Here is a 26,490-nt window from a genome sequence, read left to right as displayed (position 1 = left end):
GTGAATCAATTTTAAATTATTTTTCTATGAGTAATTTCAGCTGCGAGTTGCTTGCTTATGTGAATCTAAATGACATGGGTGGGGAAGGGATAAATTGTGCCTTTGCTGTGATCATTTTAAGTGCTGGAGCCAGGTACTGAGGAAGGGTTGAGTTGCTCTCCTGTCACTGCACGGAGAAGAAATTGCACAGTGCTGCGAAATTCGCGGAAAGTCACATGATCAGGTAGCATCTGAGAGGAACAGTGCTTCTTTCTCTCTCTCTCTCTCTCTGCTGCCTTGGCATGCTTACCTCCCAGTTCAGTCACTGCGGAACATGGCAACTGTGCAAACTCAACCGCCTAATTTGGACATGGAAAGGGGCCAGCAACATTAACAGCTGCCAGAGGGCAAACGCCAGTGGAGGCACTAGCTGATTGATGTGAAGCGGTGAGTGTGTGTGTGTTGTGGGAGGAGGGTTAGTGATGACTACGTGAGGTGGGTAAGCCTGTGTAGGAAGGGTAACGATAGTCTGCAAGATGCAGTAACAACTAGGGTGTGACTGGCAAAAGCCTAACAATTCTGTACTCAGCACCTACACCAACAAATTTATCCTTTTGCTATGCAAGGTTTATTTTAAACTGCAGTTTAATCAAGAAACAGTTATTCAGCTTTGCAATAAAAAGTGACTCTCCGTAGAGAGCTTTGTTCTTTTCCTTTTCCTGAGTGGTGATCTGGAAAGAGGAACTCTGCCATGGAAGATGATAATCACTAATTAAAACACAAGAGTACCAAAGGCCTGCTCCATCTCCCATCAGAGTCAACAGGAGCCTTTCCATTGCCCAAAAAGGGAGCTGGAGCTCACCTGAAATGGCTGGATTGCTAGCAGTATGGCGTATTGAAAACTGTTAAAATTGTGGTCTATCACTTTAATTTTTAAGGGTTTACTTGGTCTTGTTGTAGGCAGGGGGCTCTGTAGGGAAGCCTGACCTGGACCTGGCATCAGTCAGTCTGCAGACAGACAGCCCAGGGTAAGGTGAGTTGAGTTGTGCATCTCAGGGAGCAGCCATTTTTATCTCTCTCTGTTTTAGGATCTTGTGTGTTATCCTTCTGAATTCTATGAAATAAAGTAGTGTTACACTGTAATGTCCCAGAAAGAGTATTTTATATTGTTTTTCTAATTTCTCTGTTTATATGCTATGAAACATAATAAGTAGGGATAAAGGAGCCTGAAGCAGCCTTAATCATGGCTCTGAAAATCTTCAGGAAGGAGGATGTGAGTGCCTTTGCAAGCTTTGTGTCTGTTTTCAGTTTTGTCTTCTGGTTAGAGAAGGTGACTCAGAGTCAGGACCCTTGAATTCTATTGTAAACTCTGGAAAGGAGTGAAGTCTAGTGGTTACAGCAGGGGATTGGGTGTCAGTACTACTTTTTGAGTTCTATCCCTGAGTCTCCCATTGATTTCCAGTGATGTTAGGCCACTCTCTTGGCACCCACTACTCGTCCCCCTGAAAGCAATCAGAACCGTGGCATTGAATTCAGTGGGACCAGGATTAGGTTTTATGTCTTTTCACAAGTTATTTTTCCCTTCTGCAAAATGAGGATCATAATGCTTAACTACCTCTCAAGAGCCTTGTAAAACCTAATCAATTAGTTAATGTCTGAGATCCTTGATGGAAATGCAGACATGTGAAATGTCACTAAATACCTGCCTTATTGGCACTACAACGTTAAGGTGGCAAACTTAAAAATATTTAGGAAATGCAAAAGTTACTGTTCTCACATTGCACATACCACAGACACGCCAATTCTGTTTGTCACCATTTGTCCTCAATTAGTTATGATTATGAATAATAATATTGTATTGATTACTTATGTAGTTGCACGTGGCACCTTAGTGAACGCATAAGGGCAGACTGCGTGTCAGGAAGAGCTTACAATGTAAGGGCCATGGTATGCCATTGATTTTTTTTAGGCAGAACCCCTCATTGATTTCACTGGGAAGTATGCTTGTTGGTGTCTTTACGACTTACGGTCTACTCTGTCTCGAAGACGCATTTCTGGCAGCAGGAGCAATGGCATGCAGAATAGAGACTCAAAGCCAGAAGTCTCAGGTCCCATCCTCACAAGGACTCCTCCTATCTCCAGCTGTCTGAGTGACGCCTGAGCTGCTCCCCTTTTGGTGACGCACAGAGTGGCTGCAGCAGTAGTAACGTTGGTAAGCAGATTCAGTTGCTGGGGACTGTGCTATTGCAGGCTGCCTCTTCAAGATCCCCAGCACAACAAGGCACCCAGGGGTATCCTTACTGAGTATAACCTCCAGCCTGCAAGTCCACCAGAGAGTAGCCACGGAAGTGATGATGGGTTTCGAACTGACTAGAACACCCCCGGAAATAGCACCGCCCTCTTCCATGAGACCTTATACTGTGAGGGAGAAAATATCACATGCTCAGGGCACAAGGTGTTGGGCAGATGTAGCTGTGTGTGCTGGGGGCAGGTTTGTCTTTGCTTGGGCAATGTGATACTGGTGTCAGGGGAGTTCCCAGGAAGGCATGGGGAGGCCAACTGTGAAGTAACAAGAACTGAAGGAAAAAATCAAAATCAAGGAAGCAAATCACACGAGAGAAAGCACAGGCCACAGTCACAAGGCATATAGTCCAAAGGAGGAGGAGCAGATGTCTCCAGTGTAGCCCTATAACAAGGTGGCTTGCCCATGGGCTAGAGAGCCTGGGGCTAAGCCAACCCTGATTACAGGATGATCCCCACCTGTGAACAATCAGGTGATTCCTGAATAAAAGGAGCCAGGTTTAAGGGCTGACAGGATGCAGCTGGTGACAGAGCTGGAGGGAAGAGATTGCACGAAGCAAGAAATCTCCTGCATGGCCCTGAGACAGAATTCAGGAGAGTCAGAGCGGAAAAGGAAGCTCAGAGCAGGGAGGCTTGAGAGAGACCATGATCAAACAGGGAAGAGACTGAGTGACTAAGAGGGGAGGTAGATAGGAAGTGATCCAGGGAAACCTGCCCTATGGGGAAAGGAGCTGACCTAGCTGTGCAGTATAGGACCCTGGGCAGAACCCAGAATAGAGGGTAGGACTGGATCCCACTACCAGCCCAAGCAGGGTGCTGCAGGCTGAACCTGGAAGACAGGCTGAGGAACAGCCCCAGAAAGGGAAGAAAGATTTTTTTTTTTTGCATTAAGACATTTTGGGGACTCTAGTTTGGGACATGGTGACCCAAAAGGGGTGGGCTGGAGATGGTGACCTGACCAGATGGCTGAGTTACTGGAAGAGAAACCACCACTGTGCCCGTGTGACTGGTGGCAAGGGGTTCTAGCCCTGTGAGAGCTGCAATGCTACACCTGTCCAGAAGGGGGTGCCTAGGGGTGAGTGGACTCTGTTATGAGCACAGACAGAAAGAATCCCATAAAGCCAAGCCAAGCTAAGCACACTTGCCCACAATGATCCTCAAGTATCAGATGAATAATAATAAAAAATCCTGCAATTTGCTTCAAATCGTTCAAGTTTCTTTTCATGCCCTTTGCTTTTCTCCCAAGCTACCATGTTCCCCTCATTTCGTTTCCTTATTTCAGGATTTGGATCCTTTGTTTTGCAGCATGTCTGCTCCAAATAGTCACAAGTCAGGATCAAACTGAGCCTGCTAAGAGTTGCCTGTGTGAGAGGGCCCCTGGAAGGAATGCTGGGGTGTTCTTCACACTAAAGGCCTTGCCCAAGAGAATTATGGGGAGTTGGATAAAAACCAAACTGTGAATTATGCCTCATCTTCTGTGATACCAACCATAAAACATCCCTAATTATAGCCAGCCCATTTTATCCACTATTGCAGGGCATGCGGTGGAGGGTGTGAGATATGCCAAGAGCAAATGCCAGCTCACAGAAGCTTAGCAAAGCTCCTACCAGCTCAACCAAGGGAAGGTTCTTTTTGTCTGACCTGGCAAAGCCACTTTCAATGGACCATGCAGATCCTGGTTCGAATCTCAGCTGAGATAATGGGCCAGTTTCACCGCTGGTACATACTTTGGGAGAATTGCACCAGCTTATGCAGGCAGCAAATTTGGCTCAATTTGTGTAGGGCACACATACAAATATATGTCCATCAGATGTAGCAGGGCTGCTACTTGGGTAAGTTCACCCCACAGACGTATTCCTTTCTTGTCCATTCCAGGGGTGTGGGTATGTCTGTGTGTGTGCTTGCGCCTGATGGCTCCACTGCTCACACCTGCTAGCTTCCTATCCTGGGGTCCCTCTGCCCAGGCACCCTAATGATCTCACAGCAAGCAGTGCCCACAAATGCTATAGCCGTGCAGGAGTGACAGTGCCTGGAGACTATGGCATCCCTGAGAGCCCACCATCTGCTTTTAACTAACTGAACTATATAACACAGTTGTACAATGGCAAACAACACTGCAGTCCACTGGCTAGTGTGCTTACAATGCCACTGCCCTCTACTGGAGAGAATCAGAAATCCTCAATTGTGTGTCATAGGCCCTACACCCTTACTAATAAAGATTCTCCCTCTTGAGGAAGTGGGTTACTGCAGCGACAAAGGGGTTTATGCTATGGTGCTATGGCAGCTCAGCTGCAGTGCCCCAGCTATACTGCTGTAGTGAAGACATAGTCTTAGTCTTTGGTTCTCACACAATGACCAAAAGTAACTTCCATGTGATATCTGTCCAGTAGAGGGAGGGGAGAGGAAGGGGATCCCTAATGATGACATCACCAAAGTGGCCATCAGAACTGGCACTAACTGGCCATCACAGCAGAGCAGCCAAGCACTGAATAGGCCATAGAACAGGAACTGCTGACCCCCCATACAGGGGGATCCTTCCCCAGGGGCAGAGCAGTGTAGAAGGTTGCACTGCTGCCCTTTGTGCAGGACCTGTTTATCAAATGTTGCAAATAGAGGATTCTGCAGTTACTGCAAAGACGCAATTTCAGCCTCCAGACCTGTCCATCTAGCACTAAACTGACATGAAAAGAAAGAGGGGGGGGGGGAGAAAAAAAAATAAAGAATCTTCAGATTGTTGAAAAAAGGAGTCCACTGAAAAGACTGTCAAGGGTTTGGTTTAAACACACTAAAGTCTGGAAATTCACAGCTAAGCTCCAGGCATCCAATAATCAGACACAGCTGGATAGTGTGAAGGGTGATGGCCAGCTGTGAGCAGATCCTGGGTGCCTGTTATTTTGCTGTGAATTTCCATCCTTTTTGGAGAGTTTAAATCAGAACTTTAATGGCTTTTTGGTGGTGTTCTAGTTTGGTGAATAGTTTCCCGTTGTATCTGCTTATTCGGTGAAATAGCAAGGAAGCGCTGTTACAGTTGAAGATGACAGGAGGCTACAGAAGGCTATCTCAGCTGCATTTGCACAGCAGAAGCCTTTAAAAATCATTGTGCTATGAAGGAGACATTTCCATATTTCATGGCTATTTTTGCCTGGTGCCTAAAGCTGATGATACAGGGAAGAAAAAAAAAAGATCTGAATGAAAAATAAATAAATAAAAGCCCTTTTGCTTTTCCTTTCTTCCTAACAGTTTACATCCCAACCATGTCGCTCAGCAAACCCGACAAAGCAAAGTGGGTTATGCCTGTAAAACGAGAGGGATTAGGGCTGTGCTAAGGATATCTCTCCTTAGTATTTGAGTAAGGGAAGTAGAAATCTGTTCTCAGCTGGAGTTTAAACCCCCTCTTCTCTTTTGCTACCCTGCTGCACCCTAACCAGGTCTCATAAGCCAGCTAGAATCAATAGGGAAAAGGAGGTCAGAGGGATTGTGAGCCATTGATTATCAATGTGTGTTTCCATGCAGAACTCCTGCTGACCTCATGTGAGAAGATCAGCTTTAGAGCAATTAACCCTTTCCCTGGCTTCAATTCTGCACCTGCTCTACTCCTCTTACCCATTAGTGTCTGTCCTAATGTCTGCTGCATTCAGCTGGGATACATGATTAATGGCAGTAACACAGCACGCACAAAAATGTCAGTAATGTGTAAGCGACGGCTGTTAAGCATTGTGTAGCGTGGTCCAAAGGAGAGTATAACTAGGAGTAACAAGGGGAGACTGAGCAAAGGAAACTATGAGCTGAATATCAGGAAAAGTTTCCCTAGGGTGAGATTGATTAGGACGTGGAACAGCCTCCCAAGAGAAGCCGAGAGAGCCTCATTTGTCTACTCAATTAAATGCAGACTGGACAAAGCACAGTAAAAATCATGGGAGTGAGCAATGGACAAAAGCCTGGGTTTTCCGAGGGTGGATACTCCGAACTTCCAAAAATCAGGCTCCGTAAGGCATCTCAACCGGGGCACCCAAAATCATTAGTCACTTTCAGAAATCTTGGCCTGTACTTTCCCATCCCTAACATCTATGTGTCTGTGAGGGCCCGAAAAGCCAGATATTTACTTTCATGTCATTTATATTATTATTGCTAACTGCTATTTGTTAAGCACCAACAACATATTTGGATCTGCTCAAGACACACCAAAGAGAGGCAGTTCATGTCCGAGGGAGCTTACAGTCTGCAACCGAGACACCGAGAAGTCAGGATATGCTGAGAGACTGAGAGAAAGGAGCATATTTATTTCTTATTAACTCACTTCTTCTGGGCACCACAGAAGAGAAATTTCTAGGGGTGATTTGAATGAGACCACGGTGGTGGCTTGGTAGGCTGGGATTGGAAGGTCATTTCATGGGTGAGAAAACATATGGAGATGTGAGTGGGAGAAGGACACCACTGATTAATGAGAAGAGTGGCTGGCCCTGCCACGAAAAACCCATGACTATCAAGAAGGAGGCGGGTGGTGGTGGTCGGGGACTCTCTCCTCAGGGGTACTGAGTCATCTATCTGCCGCCCCGACCGGGAAAACCGAGAAGTCTGCTGCTTGCCAGGAGCTAGGATTCACGATGTGACGGAGAGACTGCCGAGACTCATCAAGCCCTCGGATCGCTACCCCTTCCTGCTTCTCCACGTGGGCACCAGTGATACTGCCAAGAATGACCTTGAGCAGATCACTGCAGACTATGTGGCTCTGGGAAGAAGGATAAAGGAGTTTGAGGTGCAAGTGGTGTTCTCGTCCATCCTCCCCGTGGAAGGAAAAGGCCTGGGTAGAGACCGTCGAATCGTGGAAGTCAACGAATGGCTACGCAGGTGGTGTTGGAGAGAAGGCTTTGGATTCTTTGACCATGGGATGGTGTTCCAAGAATGAAGAGTGCTAGGCAGAGACGGGCTCCACCTAACAAAGAGAGGGAAGAGCATCTTCGCAAGCAGGCTGGCTTACCTAGTGAGGAGGGCTTTAAACTAGGTTCACCAGGGGAAGGAGACCAAAGCCCTGAGGTAAGTGGGGAAGTGGGATACCAGGAGGAAGCACAAGCAGGAGCGCGCGAGAGGGGAGGGCTCCTGCCTCATACTGAGAAAGAGGGACGATCAGCGAGTTATCTCAAGTGCTTATACACAAATGCAAGAAGCCTGGGAAACAAGCAGGGAGAACTGGAAGTCCTGGCACAGTCAAGGAATTATGATGTGATTGGAATAACACAGACTGGGTGGGATAACTCACATGACTGGAGTACTGTCATGGATGGATATAAACTATTCAGGAAGGACAGGCAGGGCAGAAAAGGTGGGGGAGTTGCATTGTATGTAAAGGAGCAGTATGACTGCTCAGAGCTCAAGTATGAAACTGCAGAAAAACCTGAGAGTCTCTGGATTAAGTTTAGAAGTGTGAGCAACAAGGATGATGTCGTGGTGGGAGTTTGCTATAGACCACCAGACCAGGGGGATGAGGTGGACGAGGCTTTCTTCCAGCAACTCATGGAAGTTACTAGATCGCAGGCCCTGGTTCTCATGGGAGACTTCAATCACCCTGATATCTGCTGGGAGAGCAATACAGCGGTGCACAGACAATCCAGGAAGTTTTTGGAAAGTGTAGGGGACAATTTCCTGGTGCAAGTGCTGGAGGAACCAACTAGGGGCAGAGCTCTTCTTGACCTGCTACTCACAAACTGGGCAGAATTAGTAGGGGAAGCAAAAGTGGATGGGAACCTGGGCGGCAGTGACCATGAGATGGTCGAGTTCAGGATCCTGACACAAGGAAGAAAGGAGAGCAGCAGAATACAGACCCTGGACTTCAGAAAAGCAGACTTTGACTCCCTCAGGGAACTGATGGGCAGGATCCCCTGGGAGAATAACATGAGGGGGAAAGGAGTCCAGGAGAGCTGGCTGTATTTTAAAGAATCCTTATTGAGGTTACAGGGACAAACCATCCCGATGTGTAGAAAGAATAGTAAATATGGCAGGCGACCAGCTTGGCTTAACAGTGAAATCCTTGCTGATCTTAAACACAAAAAAGAAGCTTACAAGAAGTGGAAGATTGGACAAATGACCAGGGAGGAGTATAAAGATATTGCTCGGGCATGCAGGGGTGAAATCGGGAAGGCCAAATCACACCTGGAGTTGCAGCTAGCAAGAGATGTTAAGAGTAACAAGAAGGGTTTCTTCAGGTATGTTAGCAACAAGAAGAAAGTCAAGGAAAGTGTGGGCCCCTTACTGAATGAGGGAGGCAACCTAGTGACAGAGGATGTGGAAAAAGCTAATGTACTCAATGCTTTTTTTGCCTCTGTCTTCACGAACAAGGTCAGCTCCCAGACTACTGCACTGGGCAGCACAGCATGGGGAGGAGGTGACCAGCCCTCTGTGGAAAAAGAAGTGGTTTGGGACTATTTAGAAAAGCTGGATGAGCACAAGTCCACAGGGCCGGATGCACTGCATCCGAGAGTGCTAAAGGAGTTGGCGGATGCGATTGCAGAGCCATTGGCCATTATCTTTGAAAACTCATGGCGAGGGGGGAAGTCCTGGACGACTGGAAAAAGGCTAATGTAGTGCCCATCTTTAAAAAAGGGAAGAAGGAGGATCCTGGGAACTACAGGCCAGTCAGCCTCACCTCAGTCCCTGGAAAAATCATGGAGCAGGTCCTCAAGGAATCAATTCTGAAGCACTTAGAGGAGAGGAAAGTGATCAGGAACAGTCAGCATGGATTCACCAAGGGCAAGTCATGCCTGACTAATCTAATTGCCTTCTATGACAAGATAACTGGCTCTGTGGATGAGAAAGCAGTGGATGTGTTGTTCCTTGACTTTAGCAAAGCTTTTGACACAGTCTCCCACAGTATTCTTGCCAACAAGTTAAAGAAGTATGGGCTGGATGAATGGACTATAAGGTGGATAGAAAGTTGGCTAGATTGTCGGGCTTAACAGGTAGTGATCAATGGCTCCATGTCTAGTTGGCAGCCGGTATCAAGTGGAGTGCCCCAAGGGTTGGTCCTTGGGCTGGTTTTGTTCAATATCTTCATAAATGATCTGGAGGATGGTGTGGATTGCACCCTCAGCAAGTTTGCAGATGACACTAAACTGGGAGGAGAGGTAGATACGCTGGAGGGTAGGGATAGGATACAGAGGGACCTAGACAAATTAGAGGATTGGGCCAAAAGAAATCTGATGAGGTTCAACAAGGACAAGTGCAGAGTCCTGCTCTAAGGACGGAAGAATCCCATGCACCGCTACAGACTAGGGACCGAATGGCTAGGCAGCAGTTCTGCAGAAAAGGACCTAGGGGTTACAGTGGACGAGAAGCTGGATATGAGTCAACAGTGTGCACCTGTTGCCAAGAAGGCCAATGGCATTTTGGGATGTATAAGTAGGGGCATTGCTAGCAGATAGAGGGACATGATCATTCCCCTCTGTTCGACATTGGTGAGGCCTCATCTGGAGTGCTGTGTCCAGTTTTGGGCCCCACACTACAAGAAGGATGTGGAAAAATTGGAAAACGTCCAGCAGAGGGTAACAAAAATTATTAGGGGACTGGAACACATGACTTATGAGGAGAGGCTGAGGGAACTGGGATTGTTTAGTCTGCGGAAGAGAAGAATGAGGGGGGATTTGATAGCTGCTTTCAACTACCTGAAAGGGGGTTCCAAAGAGGATGGATCTAGACTGTTCTCAGTGGTAGCAGATGACAGAACAAGGAGTAATGGCCTCAAGTTGCAGTGGGGGAGGTTTAGGTTGGATATTAGGAAAATCTTTTTCACTAGGAGGGTGGTGAAACACTGGAATGCGTTACCTAGGGAGGTGGTGGAATCTCCTTCCTTAGAAGTTTTTAAGGTCAGGCTTGACAAAGCCCTGGCTGGGATGATTTAGTTGGGGATTGGTCCTGCTTTGAGCGGGGGTTGGACTAGATGACCTCCTGAGGTCCCTTCCAACCCTGATATTCTATGATTCTAAGTACTGCTGTAGCACTGGGTGTTTGGATTCCCATTAGATCACTGACCCATGTTTTCTACTGGATGAGACTTCTGAGAGCAACCTCGCTGATGTCACTTCACCAAGGGCATGGCTTTTGTGACATGATATTCTAGAGCCTTTCTAAATGCTCTCTCTAGGAAAGGCCTAATGAGGCCCCTGAAACGTGGCATTTCATGCCCTTGACCTGCCTTTAACAGCAGTTAATTGGGTTTGCTTTTTACTGGATCAGCAGACTTGATCACAGCAAAGAGACCTGCAGTACACTAAGGCACCATTACCCATTACTAAAGGATTAAAGTGTAACTGGGCTGTTGTTGTTATGGTGACCACAGGGAGTCCCAAAATGGTTAAGGGACTTCCAGTGGAGACACGGGATTTCAGACGAAGGCTCAGGCATCACATTAAAGACATGTTGGATACTGAGAACTCAGACATGACTAGGCTGCAACATGGAGGAAGGACAGCCTTGAGGCTAAAGCACAGAGCAGGTGTCTGGAAATCTGCATTCTATCCCTGGCTCAGCCTTTGACTCGGGGCAAGTCACTGAATCTCTCTCTTTCTCACTTTTCCTATCTGTAAATAGGACAATACCACATGCCTGACAGGGATATTGTGAGGGTTAATGTTTGTAATGAGTTTTGCAGTCATTGGCTGCGATATGCCATGGAAGCGCTCCGTATCATTATTATGGAATCATTCTTTGCATATGACCAACAAACTGTAATGAGCATTTCGCTTTGGCATTTACAGGAAGGTAGCTCCAGGCAATGTACATTAAGTGGAAATTTCAGGATGAGCCAAATGGTTCCAGTAAAACACCACCTGAGCCAAGCTCTCTCCCTAAACTTGGAACAAACATCAAGCGTGTTTGACTGTGTTTTTGGAGGACAGGTTGTGTTATTTTTTAATCCCATGTGTTTCTTGGTTCTGTCCAGGCCTGGAAGCCCTGAAAAAAAACACATGCCAAGCTAATGTCAATCTGACCCAAACCAGGATGCACAAAGAGGGGACAGTTCTCTTCAGATTTCCAGAATGAATAAATTCATATGAGAGCTGGGAGCAATTCTGGAAATAAACCCCAGAATTAGAGATTGGTCACAAACCCAATCTGCTGAAACATTGGCAAAAGTTAACGACCCTCTCCAGGACTGGGATTGGGTTTTGAGGGAATATAAAGCCGGGTTTTGATTTGGGATGGAAACCATATAAAAGGTACATTGGTTTTGGCAGCATATGGGTTAGAGTTTTTTTGGGGGGGGGGTCCCAAACTCAAAGTAAAACTCAGGTAGCAAGAATCCACATAAATCAAAACTGCACAGATCCATACAGAGTCCTTAGATCCAAAATCAGGATGATGTGGATGTGTTTAACCCAGATACATGTTGCCAATGTGAGATAAGACTCCAAATTTCTGGCTGTTTATCTGAATTAAACTGAGTCACCAAATCTTTCCCTTCCCTTCAAGGCCCATAGTAGTTTGGAGCTTTCACCCTGCTACAAGAGGAAAACTTTAAAATTAGGTCGTAGCTCTGAACTCCTAGTAGAGCCATTCAGGTCATTGCTATTTTTACCAGAAAAAAATCTTTGAAACCATAATCAGGACACAGTGAACACTTCAGAGGAGATGTTTCCCCACCACTTCTCTGGCCCTAGTTGTGGTATAAAGTTTAATCAGGTTAGCCAGGTTTTCTCTCCTGATTTCACAGCCTCCATTCAGCACACCAGATTATAAACTTTCAACATGTAATTGAACCTGACTCAAGAAGCCAATTGTATTACAGTGAGCTTTAAAAGGGGGAATGGTAAGGGCTAAAGTTTTCATTCAACGAATGCAATTTCTATGCGCAGAAATCAATTCCATTGACATCAGTTGAGCTTTAATGCTGAATTAAAGAGCTGCCAGGTTTCCCCATGGGGCTTTTACAGTCCGGGTTTTATGAATTCATTAAAATGCACACACAAACTTTTAGGTAAATAGCATTACGCTGTAATAAGGGCTACAGATCTACACTATTCCTCCGAGAGAAGATCTAATTTGAGTTGCCTAGTTGGCAAAATTGTTTTCCATTGCTCTGCATCTATTAGCGGAGGGTGTCATATTTTCCCTCGTTCCTGTTCTGCTTTCTCTCTGTTGGCTCAGCAGGGAGTTTTGTAGTGTTTTGAGAGTTCGTAGTGTTTACTAACACTAGAGGAGGGCACAGTGCTTTAGAAAGCAGGCAACAAACTGAGGAGCCATTGGGCTTAGGGCATGTAAGGTACACAGTGCAGCCCATCTCCGATCCACCCAACAGATCTGGGTTGGAGGTTCAAAATTTTCAGTGGACATGGGAACATGGTGGACATTTGCACAGCTACAAGATTTATAACCCCAATGAACTGCAGTTAGGATTCACTCAATCCCAGGTTGAAGGAGTTATGGGGCAATCCACTTGGCGCTGATGAAGGCATCTATGTTAAGAAAAAAGAAAAGGAGTACTTGTGGCACCTTAAAGACTCAAATAAATTTGTTAGTCTCTAAGGTGCCACAAGTCCTCCTTTTCTTTTTGCGAATACAGACTAACACGGCTGCTACTCTGAAACCTATGTTAAGAAAGCGAAGGTGCCATAGCTTTTGGAGAGGCCAGGGGGAATAGAGAGGGTGGGTTCTCTTTGGATGTTGGAGTTTGCTGAATTCAAGCCTCCCAGCAAAACCTTAGGCCACCCCTTTCCAAACAGAATAGCAGGGACTGCGAGGACCTGAGCTGAGGCCAGTTGAAAGGTGAGTTAACGGAATGTGCTAGACTAATACTTTGCACTTTAGCAGCTCCTCCTATCAGTTAATCTCAAAACAATTGCCAGGCCTCAGAGAGGTGAAGTTACAACACAGTGACTCAGGAGAAGAGCAGATAATGAGCCCTGGAAGACCTGAATGCCATTCTCTGGGTCTAACCAGTAAAGGACACTGCATTGATCCCCATTTTTAAAAGTGTCCCCCTGGCTGCATTCGCTACTGACAGCGGGCACAGTTAGACGACTGACTATCAGTCTGCACCTGCAGGCCAGGTAACTAGATAGCCAGAGTGCTCAGAGACTACGATGGGTGCAAAGTTGCAGGAACAAAATTAACCAATTTATTTGAGCATAAGCTTTCGTGAGCTACAGCTCACTTCATCAGATGCATTCATCGGATGCATTTTCCACTGAATGCATCCGATGAAGTGAGCTGTAGCTCACGAAAGCTTATGCTCAGATAAATTGGTTAGTCTCTAAGGTGCCACAAGTCCTCCTTTTCTTTTTGCGAATACAGACGAACACGGCTGCTACTCAGGAACAAAATTGGAAGCCAGGTTTAGTACCTTTGAAAAATTGTCCCCAAAAGCTGTAGAGAGGGTATTTGAATGGGTCAGCATCATCTCAGCTTGGATGTCGCTGTGCTACTGTGTCCCATCCATTCACATGCAGCATGGAGGCCCAGGAGACAAAACCCTCTGTCCACAGAACAAGTGAAGCACAGGCAATGGGAGTGCAAGTTTCCTGCGTGAAGCTGCCTTGCTGACATGCGTTGGCACATGGAGGGATTCCCTTTTGGGATGAGAGTGGCTCAGTCCTTGGCATCTCTCCAGAGACCAAGGAAAAAAGATGAAAGATCCAGTGAGTGTCAATTGCAATAGTGAGCTTTTGTGAGACGGACACTCATCCACTAAGGGCTGGACTGAGAAATCCAATGGCACATTTCACGCAGTTCACTAAACAGTTGGCAGATGGTAGCAATTTTCAGTCACTACCAACCTATCTCAGACTAGAATCAGTGACCTAAAGATGAATGATTCCGTATGTGATTGCCAGCCCTGGTCTCTCATCCCTTGGGTTGGTAGGACCTGGGGAACAGTGGAAGCAGCACATCTTATCCTTGAAAGACCAGGCACAGTGGGAATGCCTAGAACTACTCAAGAGTGATCTCTCTGGCTTATTAAGGAATACCATTAATGGGCTCTGAAGAGACTCCAGTTCAATCCTCCTCTTTGCTGGATGTGGGGACCTTGAGCACAGGACTCTGAAATGCAGAATTTCCTCCAGGGCAAAAAAACCAGACAACATGGCTGCCCTCAATGACTGCTTGGTAATGATACAGAACAGTTTAAAGATACCTGTTAAGATCTACATCTTGTTGTGCAAAAAGCTTATGCATCTCCTGGGCTTCCTTCACCTGACCCGCTGTGTATTAAAATAGCCAACAGATCATAATGCAATAGAAGCAAGGTAGGCACAGTGTGGCCGTATTTTTGCTCCCTTCTGAGTGTGTTGCATTGACAAAGCTGCTGGTAACTATTCATATGGGGCTGCCTGGAAGGCACCTCGAAGCAGAACAGTATCATTGCCTTTTGCTGGAAAATTATTTACTATTAAATAAACAGCATTTTCCATTTTTTTGAAAAAGCATATTTTTTTCCACTAGGGTTTACACGCCATCAGGAAAAAAATGCAGTACAAATTCCTGATGAGTCAGCCTACATATTAGAAGCTTTTCTTCTCTTTTTTTTTTTTTTTTCCAGTGGATCATGCTGAGCCTTCCGAGATGAAAAGACAAGCTATCATCTCTTTACACTTAGAGAACTCCCAGGAGCAAATGAGGAGGAAGATAATTAGACCAAATGTTGATACAATAAACCCCAATGGAATGCAAACCAGGAAGAAAGTGTTGCATTTGCCCAAATTCCAAAATGTTGATAGCATCCTGGTGGGAAATGCCATCAGAGCAATATGACCATTCCCCTCCCCCAGTCATTGCTGGGACCCCTTTTTGTCCTGTAAATTAACCCAAGTGAGCAGACTTTGGATCCTAGTTGGAGGGACTGTGTCTCATGCAGCTGGGATCTGTCTCCTGAATGAATAACAGTTTGAGAAAAGGTTCAGCTTCCCCAGCCCCTCCTTCTAAGGTCAAGAAGCAAAACTCATTTGAAATACCAATTGCTGCAGCAGGATACAAATCCTTCCTTGGACCAAGTGCACTGGCTGTGGATTGCAGGAACTGCCAAAAGACAGGTGCTGAATCAACGTTACTGGGCCCACATGGTTAGCATGCCAGGAGATGTCAATTTCAACTGTAAAGTTTTCCTAAGAGAAAACGTTAGGCATTTGACAGTGCACATATAACATGTAAAATAGATAGAACACAGCACCTTATTAAGAAGAAGATCTGGTACAAAAATTCATCTGGACCAAAACCAGGACATAAGAACAGCCATGCTGGGCCAGACAAAAGGTCCATCTAGCCCAGTATCCTGTCTTCTGACGGTGGCCAATGCCAGGTGCCCCAGAGGGAATGAACAGAACAGGTAATCATCATGTGATCCATTCCCTGTTGCTCATTCCCAGTTTCTGGCAAACAGAGGCTAGGGACACCATCCCTGCCCAATCCTGTCCTAATCCCATTCCAACAGTGGGCCTTCAGAAACTGAACCCAGTAGGTGCATAAAAAGCTGAGTAAATATTCGTGCTGTGGGTTGATACAAACCTCCATTCATTTTTCTTAACTACCCCAGAACTTCTTGTATCTGCAATGAACTATGGTAGTCAATCCACTGTGGGTTTTTCCAAAAGGTCTGACTGTAGTGGACAGAGGGAAATGCTGTCTGAAAAATCTGGGACAGTCCTGAATAACGATGCAAGCAGTGACCCAAAGGTTTAATTTTCCTTTTCCGGGGTGTAAATATTACAGCTGTTTCCATTCCCCCTGGCATAGGGTATCTTTAGAAGTGCCATACCAGTGCTGTTCAGTTGTTTTCCTGTGGAACACTAGCGACACCCAGTGGCCAAGTCTTTTTGTCACTCAGGGTGAGCACTGAAGGATCAGGGAAGAACAACAGCCTGTGGGAGAAAACTGATTTCACTTCCCAGCCTAATCTAGTTCTATAGCAGGTCTTGCGAAAACAGAGGTTGATTTGAAGGACTGGGAAGATGATTCAGATCAAATGACAACTCACCCTGAACCTTCACCCAGAACTTAAACCAAACCCAAACCTTTTTAAGATTCAATGCAGTTTACCTATCTTCCCCTCAACACACTACCTTTACTTTTCACTGCACAGCTCATCACTAACTGAATCTGGCCAAAATGCCATGAGAGGAGCTGTTCTTTCAACACCTCTGGCCTGGCCAAAAGCAGGAAATACAGAATATCTCCTCAAGAAAATCTGTGCATGTGATATTTCCAGTTATGTTTTGCAGACCCAGGATGGGGATAGTTCGGATGTGGGTTACAGAAGCATCTTCAACTTGTGGAAGTCAATCCAAGCTACAAAGAGGACCAAGTCACATTTGGATCCAGTTCCAGATCCCAATTTCAAACACTCCAGAACTCAGATCCAGGGGTTTTCTTTGGCCCATTATAAACATGGAGAACAGCTAGATACAGGATCCAGGTTAGGATTCCAAACCACTCCCACCCAAAGTTCAGGACGGTTTGGATGCAAGATTTTGGTTTGGGTCCATTTCTAATCTGACCCAAACCTAGCCTCCAAGCCTTTTTGCAGTCTCTCATCATTGGTTATTGTGAGTTTGGTTTTTAACTTTCTCAGTGATTGGGGGTTAAAATTGTACTTACTGTGCAGCTCTTTAGACTCCTGAGGACTTTCTTCCCATTACAAACTCACATTTCTTAGGTAGGTCAAGCTTGGGGTCTAAACTCCTTGACTGAGAGCCTTTTAGTATAATGATTTCATATCCCTTGTACATTAACATTTAAAGCTATTAAATGAACTCAGTGTTCTGCATGTTCATCAAATCCGATACTGCTTAATTGTGAGGATGCAATATGTTAAACATTTTGAATGGCTATCACAGGTGGTGGGGAAGAATACCTTGGTTAAAAAATTTTTTTTTAAAAAAGATGGCGAATCCTACCCTGCAATCATATAATAGCTGTATTGTTTGTCTGGATCCAGTATTGCTTTGTGCAAAATGTCAATGCCTGGGTGCTTGTATCTGAGCAATCCAGAGAGGAATTAGCTAGAAAATCATCCTTCTGTCACTGAATTTCCAAATGACAGAAAAAGCTAGTGCAATGAGCTCCACTGTAGACTTGCCAACTCCTTCAATTTCAGCAGCAGGCCAGTTTTCACATTCAGTCAGTGCCCACAGCCCAGTTAGATGTCTGTGATTTTAGCTTTTCCTCTTGTAGGAGGGAAAGCGACTAATTTCTGGACGGGAGATCGGGGTGGGGTGGGGAGAGAGAAGACCTCACAAAAGAACAGCTGCATTTAAATAAATACCCAAACTTTGGGTTTCTAAACGTTCTGACATTCTCCTATCGCTCCTCTTGATTGGATAATTTTAGATCTTTTCATACCTGCCAACATCCTCAAGGGAAAAAAAGATTGCAAATTTGCATACATTTGCACATATTTGCATACATTCAAGCATATACTCTCAGCAGCATGTGCCTTCCCATTAAAAAGTTATTCTGCACTAAACCCTAATGTCAAACCACTGCTAACTCCCATACTGAGCACTGAGCCCAGCATTGGAAAGAAACAGTAGATTGCTCAAGCTGACTTGTACCTGCCAAAAATCTATAGTCAGCAGGGAAAACCAGTAGACCCAGCAGGTCTTATTTTTAGGCGTGTGCTAGTGGCTGCTCAAAATAGAGCTTAGGATGCACACACAGCCACACACATACACATACAGAACTGGTTTCAAATACATGTCCAAAGTTGCAGGCATTCTTCAGACCTTCTAACATGGGCACTAACTCTATATCCATTGGATTGCCGTCTCCTCAGATTTGTCTGAATTGTTCCTGATGTTCACCATGCCACCAGGACTTCACTCACCATTGTACAAATTACTTGTGGGGAAATGCGAATGTCTGAAATGTCAAGTCCTTAACCTCCTCCCACAACCAAATTTAAGCAGGCAGCACCTAAGCAGCCATGGAATCCCAAAGGATTTGGGTCTGCCAGGAATTTTCCAAGCCAACGCCCTAAGCAGAACTCAAGTCATCCAGCCCCCAAGGTGGGTGATGATTTTACAGCCTGATCCAAAGCCAGTTGAAGTCAATGGTTGTCCTTCCAAAGGGCTTTGGGTCAGGCCCTTATTTTCTTAGGAGTCTTTGTTTAAAAACAAAACAAAAACACTGTTTCTAGCCTTTCTTGTTGTAAACATAACCTTCCAAAGGTAAATAGCTGCAGTAATTAGGTTTATTGAATCTATAGTGCTGGGGAATGTGCAATTCATGACATTTTCAATGAGAATGTATTAACTTACACTTTTGATATCTCTTGTTAAAATGTGAAATTAGCTAATTTGTAGGCACTAGATGCGCATGCTAACTTTGTCTGCACATAGCAAATGAACTTAAAATAACAACACTTTCTCATTGAATTTTGAGTGGTTTTTGCTAAAAATCGGGGGTGGCATAAAGAAAGCAGATGGTTTGGGTGTATTTTGGTAGGGAAAATCTGAGAGCCCCTATCACTGTTGCTTTGAAATTGTCCAGAAAGTGATTTTCCCATTCATCATTTTGTGTCCATATGTGTGGTACCCAGCTCCTTGTGGACTTGTAATTAATTGAACTAGGTACTTTGGGCCAGATCCTCAGCTGCCTTGAAGTCAATAAAACTATGCTGATTTACACCAGCTGAGGTTCTGGCCCCGAGACCCAGTATTGTGTAAAGAATGGCTTTATTGTACATGGTGGTCTGCTTGGAATGGTGACTTCCCCAAGTGCTTTGTCCCAGCATGCACTCGTTCTCATGCAGATAGTAGGGTAGCTTTTCAGGGACTGGCGAGGAATGGAAATGGAACATCCTTCCAGGACATTACCCTTTAGGAAAGTCCATTTTCTTTTAACATGGTCAGTATCATTACTGCACATGTTTCCTCACAATCATTGTCATGTGCTTCCCCTTGGCTTTGCAAATATTTTTAGGAAGGGCTAAATCTAAGATGCCATCTTTCAAAAAATGGGGTCTTCCTATGGTTCTGCTTGCAGGCTAGGGGGTTCTGAGGGAAGCCATGTGACCTGGGTCATCTGAATCAGTCAGCAGACAGACAGTCTGAAAAGAGCCAGCTTCAAGCAAGGTGGGATGAGTTGCATCTCACTGCCTTAGGGAGCAGCCTGTTTTGTCTCTCTCTGTTTTGGAGTTCTTGTGGTGTTTTGAATTCTAAGAAATAAAGTAGTATTACGTTGCAACCTTCCAGCAAGGGTATTTTATGTTTTTATCTAATTTCTCTGCTTGTTTTCTGGGAAACATAGTACTCCCTTTTAATGTTCCATTTGATTTCTAAGTGGATGCCTCCTGTTGGTGCCCCTACTTGCATTCCAAAAGGTCTCTCTCACTCTCATATCCAGCTTCATCTTCCTAAGCACCCCACCCTAGTCATCTTCTGCTTACAAACAGCAAAGGACAGGCAGTTGCACTGCAGTTCAGCCTCAGGATAGGCAGGATTGGTAAAAGCTACCCTTAATGTGGATCAAACACAGTCTGATCTTTTCCTGTGACTATAAATAGTCTCCCGGATTATTTGTGTGTCTGCTTCCTACCCACCTTCATATGATACGAGCCTTCAGCAGCCCTCAGCACACTTCCACAATAATATACACACACACCTTTCCAGAGAGCAAGCATTTCCTCCACAGAGAGCTACCAGGTTGTGGGTACATCTGTCATCATGCTTCTGCTCTAATGTCATACAAAGAATAAGAGCATCAGGAAAAAGAAAATAGAAACCTTTTCTAGTGAGGCCAGACTTGCCGGTCATGCCTATGGTAACTAGTGCAAGAATTAAGATGAAGAACTTCAAGCATGATTTTTTTTTTAAAGAAAATCATTCTAGAAGACAGATTAAAGCACCACACCACTTTGTAATAGTATTTGTAGTGCAGATAAAGTGTTTTTACTTTAATTTCTAGCACCAACAACAAAATAAGGAAGTAGGCTGGGATTGTATTTTTTTTCCTTTTAAAAACTGCTACAAAAATTGTTTGTACTGACGGAAAACAACTCAAAGTGGAGTTAGAAAACCAACTTAAGTGGGAAAGTTATCAGCTTCACAAGTGTAACCTATTTGTTTGATACCTGGTGCTTGAAGAAGATACAAAGCCAGCCTGCTAAAGATCACTGTGTTTTAAGTTTAATTAAGTAATGAATCAATGTTTACAAAATGCTTTGAGATTCTCGGGCGATGGGTGTTAATAGACATGCCAAAATATTGTTAGTATGAAAAAATCTTGAATTTACTAACCCCTTCATGTCTTTCTGAAAGCATGAGTTGTTTTTCGGGCCAGATCCACAGCCCATTGAAAGCAATTAAAAGACAACTTCAACATGTTTTAGATCAGGGCCTTTGGACATGATTCAGCAAGGGACTTATATGCATGCTTGCCTTCAAGTATGTAAGTTGTCCCACTGAAGTCAATGGGAATATTCTGAGGCTTGAAGTTAGGCACGTGCTTAAGTACCTTGCTGAATAGGGGCTTTAGAGAATAAATTATGATATTTATATTATTCACAGATTCATAGAGTTTAAAGCCAGGAGGGACCATTAGATCATCCAGTTCAGTGGTTTTCAACCTTTTTTCATTTGCAGACCCCTAAAATATTCTGAATGGAGGTATGGACCCCTTTGGAAATCTTAGACATACTCTGCAGACCCCCAGCGGTCTGCAAACCACAGGTTGAAAACCACTGATCACTACATAAGAGGCCACTAAATTTCACCCTGTTATCCTTTTATTGAGACCCGTAGTTTATGTCTGGCTATCTTCCAGAAAGGCAATCAGTCTTGATGTAAAAACATTAAGAGATGGGCACCCCACAATGGTCTCAATGTTTAATCACCTTCATCGTTAAAAATTTGGGCCTTATTTCTAATCTGAATGTCAGGCTTCAGCTTCCAGCCATTGGCCTTTGTTATGACTTTTTTTCCCTTCTGAGGCAGTTATCAGCTGCAGTGTCACTGGCTAAGGTAATATCACAAAAGTTATTTTCAAGCTTCCTTTGAGAAATTGATCACCAGCTGGAATCAGGAATTTTTTTATTATTATTATTAAATCCAGGTGCAGTACAAACCTATCCAGAGACGTGCTCTGTGCCCAAAAGATCTTGCAACATAGACAAAAGCAGTCACGTGAAGGAACAGGAGAGGTCAAAGATTACAAAACAGAAGACAACTGGCACACATCTCCTTTGCTCTGTTTTATTGCTCTTTGAATTGAGGAGGCTGGAGGTACTCAGCACCTTGCAGGATCTGGGCCTTTGTGCCTAAGCAAGATTTGCCCTGGCTGGCACTGCTGTGTAATGGAAAAGTCTTTCCAGCTACATTTGATGCTTAGGATTTGGCCTTCAATGACTGGGTTAGGTATATAGTTTATAGATGGAAAGACCTCTGCAAGATGAAGCTGGTTTAATGCTAAGGAGATGCACAGTAACATGCTTCCATACTAGGGCGGGGCCCCATTGGTTCAGATAAATGGACAGTCCTCCTGAGGCTTCACACAGGTTTGGCAGCAAGCTTGATCCAAACCTTTGTGCAAGGTTCTGAACTGTTCAAAACCTGTTTTTCAGGAGTTTGGAGTGGAATGAGTGGGAGCTGCAGGGGCTCAGAGATATTTATTTGCTAAAAGCCCAGTTCCGCTCCTCTTAGGGCAACGGAGATTCCCACTGATTTCAGTAGCAGTTGGATCGTGCCCTCCCAGTGTTGTCTTTTTTGCACAACCTGTTAGCTTCACTTTGCAGCTCACTCAGCCAGGAGGCTGAACGGAGGGCTCTCCGAGAAGACTGAGGACCCCCACCTCCAGATAAATGTACAGTACATAAGAAGCCAGCAATACAAGCCACTCCATGATTTCCCTGCCAATGCTTTCCCACAAAAGCCTCCTAGAGCTAGTGCCTATCCTTAGCAGAATCTCATAGCCTCAATGCTGGTGCTTCGTTTGTTTTACTGTTGGCTTGGTAACAGCTGCTGTTACTGTTAGAGGTGGCATAAGGGCAAAAGCAGTGCTTATCACTTTAGAGCTCTTCACGAAAGCCTCGCCATGTCTTTGGCAGTCTGGCAGAGTTTAATAACAGCAAGACTCTCCCCGGAGCAATGTTCCAGCGCTCCTCCAGGGTTGTGCTCTTGTATGTTACAGTGCAGGCCTTCTACATTATTAGCATAACAAAAGCCTGTGAGGCAGAGCCCGGGACTATTCTGTATTATTGCAGCGGCCAAAGGATCTGCGGGGAATAGGCTCTGGAAACAATCAAACTTTGGCATAATAAATAATGATGATAATCATTTTTGCAGCAACTTTTCTCTCTGGCTGTCAAACCCAAACATTTTTACAAACATTTATTAATCAAAGCTTACAACCCCTGTCCCCCACCCCCGTGAGAGAAGCAGTAGAAATGGGCCCAAACCAAACCCCCACGGCTTAACGCACTCTCTGTCTTGGGTGGGAGAGGGATTTGGAAGACAAGCCTGAATCTATATCCAAATTTTACAGCTGTCTCCTAGTTGTGTAATGGAACAAACCAACCTCCCTGAATAGTCTTGAATTTGGAGGGTGCAAGAAATCCAGATAGGGACCCCAGGTTTACAGCTCAGGCTAATCTCTAGTCAACAACTATCCCATTTTACAGACAGGGAAACTGAGGCACAGAAAGGGATTAAGGATGAACAGATTCCAGTTTATTCTACCGTAGTTGTACACAGTCTGCTAAGTTTGGTTTCATCCGTAGAGTGAGCAGTGATAACTCTCAGCCATGCAGGGAGTAGATCGTTTGACTAAGTACAGGCCATTTCTCCATAGTCAGTTTTAACTTCACTTTCAAGGCAGTATCTAGCCCTTGAGCCATGTATGAAACTCCCAGTCTCGTTGTAAGGAAATGGCTAGTGTGTTGTGCAGCACTGCCCCCTGCTGAAGTCAAATCAGAACTGCTTACATGTGCCCTATACTGCAAGCAGCTAATAAAGATTATCCTGAAGCCGATTTGGAAGGAGCCTGTGCTTTTGGAGTGAGAGTAGCTGGATTCTATCCTATTTGCCTCATGAAGTCCCAAGTGGCCAAGATATGCAGTATAGCCATAACCATGAAATCCTTGGTGGGCACAAATTTGTTATAGCATTAATGGCAGGTGCATGGACCGATCCACGACAGCTTAAGGCCTGTTAAGTTTCACCATAAAAACACGATTGCAAAACAACAACAGCATGAAACCAAATTACTTCACTGGGCCTGACATCAATGGGAGTTGGGGACTTCACTCCCACAGGCCCCTTTGAAAACTTCAGCCTCAATCTTGGGGTGCTGAGACAAACTGCACAGAGCACAAAATGCCCATACTTCAGCACAAAATGCCCACGAGGGTGAAAGAGGTGATCCCACTACTGACTACAAGTATGAAGCCATAGAGGAGATGCCTCAAAGAGTTGCCCCTCCCGACAGTTCTTGTTGGAGAAAGGCAAAGTGGGGCCCTGGGGCTTACAAGCCTAAACCATATGATTCCATGTTGATTTCAGCTGATAGGAACACTTTGTTAGAGGGATGGGGAGTGGTTCCGTTCTTTTTGTTTCTTTCTCATGATAATTAGGGTTGTTGATTAAGTGCAATTAACTAACACGATTAACTCAAAAAATTAATCGTGATTACAAAAATTAATCGCGATTAATTGCACTTTTAATCGCACTGTTAAACAATAGAGTACCGATTGCCATTTATTAAATATTTTGTACGTTTTTCTACATTTTCAAATATATTCATTTCAATTACAGCATAGAATACAAAGTGTACAGTGCTCACTTTATATTATTTTTATTACAAATATTTTCATTGTAAAAATGATAAACAAAAGAAATAGTATTTTTCAATTCACCTCATACGAGTGCCACAGTGCAATCTCTTTATCATGAAAGCGCAACTTTTGTTACATAACTGCACTCAAAAATAAAACAATGTAAAACTTTAGAGTCTACAAGTCCACTCAGTCCTACATCTTGTTCAGCCAATTGCTGAGAGAAACAAGTTTGTTTACATTTACGGGAGATAATGCTTCCTGCTTCTTATTTACAATGTCACCTGAAAGTGAACAGCATGGCACTGTTGTAGCCAGCGTTGCAAGATATTTATGAGCCAGATGCACTAAAGATTCATATGTCCCTTCAGTCTTCATCCACCATTCCAGAGGACATGCGTCCACGCTGATGATGGGTTCTGCTCGATAATGATCGAAAGCAGTGCGGACCGACACATGTTCATTTTCATCAGTAAAGAGAAAAGGAGTACTTGTGACTCCTTTTCTTTTTGCAGATACAGACTAACACAGCTGCTACTCTGAAACCTGAAACTTTCATCAGTGTGATTAATCACGATTAATTGCTATTAATTTTTAGTTGCTTGACAGCCCTAATTATAATCATAACTAAGCACAGTTTTTCAGACTTTTCTTTTAAATTCTCCCTCCCTGCTCTCTGCTCCATGAATCCCTCAACCTGCCACCGTAATACGCTCGTAAGGAAAAGTAATTGTGGGAACTCTTGGCCTTTCTTCCCAATCCCGCGTTCTGAAGGACAGGACTATCTGCATGCTGCCATTCATCCCATCAGCCGCCGCTCCGGGTAAGCACAATTTGCTGCATGCTGATAGCTACACGTTGACACTTAACGGGACAGCTACGTGCTCCAGTCTGACAAGGAGCGATCACTCTTGCATTAAAAGAAGAAGGGGATAGGGCGGGGAGTGGAAAGGAGGTAGAGGAGAGGGAAAAGGGAATGGTTAGCTGTTCAGAAGTTGCCCCGTAATCTGAGTGTCAGGACTAAAATGTTAGGTCAGTTGTTTTGATTGAATGTCAGAAGAAATTGTATGCCAGGGACTCACGCCTTGCACTTTACTGACAAAGAGAACTAATGGGAAAATACTCCAAAGTGACAGATTTTGGTGCCAACTCTCTTTTACTGCTGCATCAAACAAGCACAGGAAATGTCACTGCATTTTATATATATATATATGTATATATATAAAGCATTTAAATCAATAAAAATTCCAAAGTACATTCAAACCCAACTGAAAGGAAAGCAGTCCCTGCAGTCGAATTGCAGAAGCTGACAAGTCCATAAAAAAAATGAGATTTATTCTCCCGGCAAGATCACTTCATGATCTTTTCTCTGCGGTCTGCATCTGTAGCAGAAGAACAGCATTGTTAATTTGCTCAATCACATGACTGGATGTAATACACTTCTTTAACCTTCTAACATTTTGCTGTTCATGTGGAGTACCCATGTCTTACTTATTGCTGATCAAATTATGCAGGGGACTCAAAGCCCTGATAAGACGTTTTAAATACGTATGCATCAAAAATACATCTCTGTAACCCATGTAGCAGAAAATCATTATCACAGCCTCATATGCATATTTGGATTTGTTCTCTCAGCCTTGGAAGGCAGCACTGAAAGATCCAAGCATAGAAGAGCTAGAGAATTTTCCTCAGGTGGCATCACATAAATCATCAGTTTCTGATTTACGGATTATATTTTTCCTTCCAGATCTGTTTTATCTTATTTTCCAAAATACAGAGTAATTATATTAACTCCTCCATGGCCAAGATCTGTTCTGAGTCATTTAGTCATTGTTTCTCAGCTTGTGAGGAAAGGGAGAGTTCTGGTGGGGCAGATGGTCCTGTGCTCACGATGCTGGATGAGGACACAGGGAACCTGGGTGCTGTTCCTGATTCTGCTTGAAACATCCTGCATGACCTTGGGCAGGTCACTTACACTAAAACTTTCAGAAGTGCCTAAAGGCCATTGAGACTGTCACTTTTGAAAATGGGACTAAGACTCCTAAATCACATGGGCAGTTTTGAAAATTTTACCCTAAATCATTCTCTGCCTCAGATTCCCACCTGTCACACTGGGATAATAATACTTCCTTTGTCTATCTTGTTCATTTGAAGTGTAAGCTCTCAGGGCAGGGACTGTCTTTTACTGTGTGCTTGGACAACAGCTAACACAAAGGGGCCTCAATCTCCTCTATGCACTAAAGCGGTGGACGTGGAAGACTCAGGGTTTGGAACCTGGAGACAAAGGACTAATTTTCGAAAACTAGTGATTTTGAGAGCCTCTATTTTTGGGTGCCCAACTTGACACAACTTAAAGAGGTCTGATTTTGAGAGGGCAGCTCCTCAGCACTTTCTGAGAAGCAGGCCCCATCTAGGTGACTCAAACTGGGCACCAAGAATCACTGGTTAAATTTGAAAAT

General features: G+C 44.4%; 1 long non-coding RNA gene across 2 annotated transcripts in view; it reads left to right on the top strand.

Moving 5' to 3' along the window:
* Positions 1-209: 209 nt before the first annotated feature.
* Positions 210-26,490, top strand: part of LOC141990448 (uncharacterized) — a 41,174-nt gene continuing 14,893 nt past the window's right edge. The window contains exons 1-3 of one of the 2 annotated variants that reach the window (XR_012640177.1): positions 210-426; positions 940-1,012; positions 1,949-2,191. This is a non-coding gene — a long non-coding RNA (uncharacterized LOC141990448). The remainder of the gene's footprint in view (positions 427-939; positions 1,013-1,948; positions 2,192-26,490) is intronic. The other variant, XR_012640178.1, reaches the window with a different exon arrangement.

Source organism: Natator depressus, chromosome 7, assembly GCF_965152275.1.
Source record: "Natator depressus isolate rNatDep1 chromosome 7, rNatDep2.hap1, whole genome shotgun sequence".
NCBI lineage: Eukaryota > Metazoa > Chordata > Testudines > Cheloniidae > Natator > Natator depressus.
The sequence above is the reverse complement of the archived record's forward strand: the minus strand, read 5'-3'. Positions and strand labels throughout refer to the sequence as shown.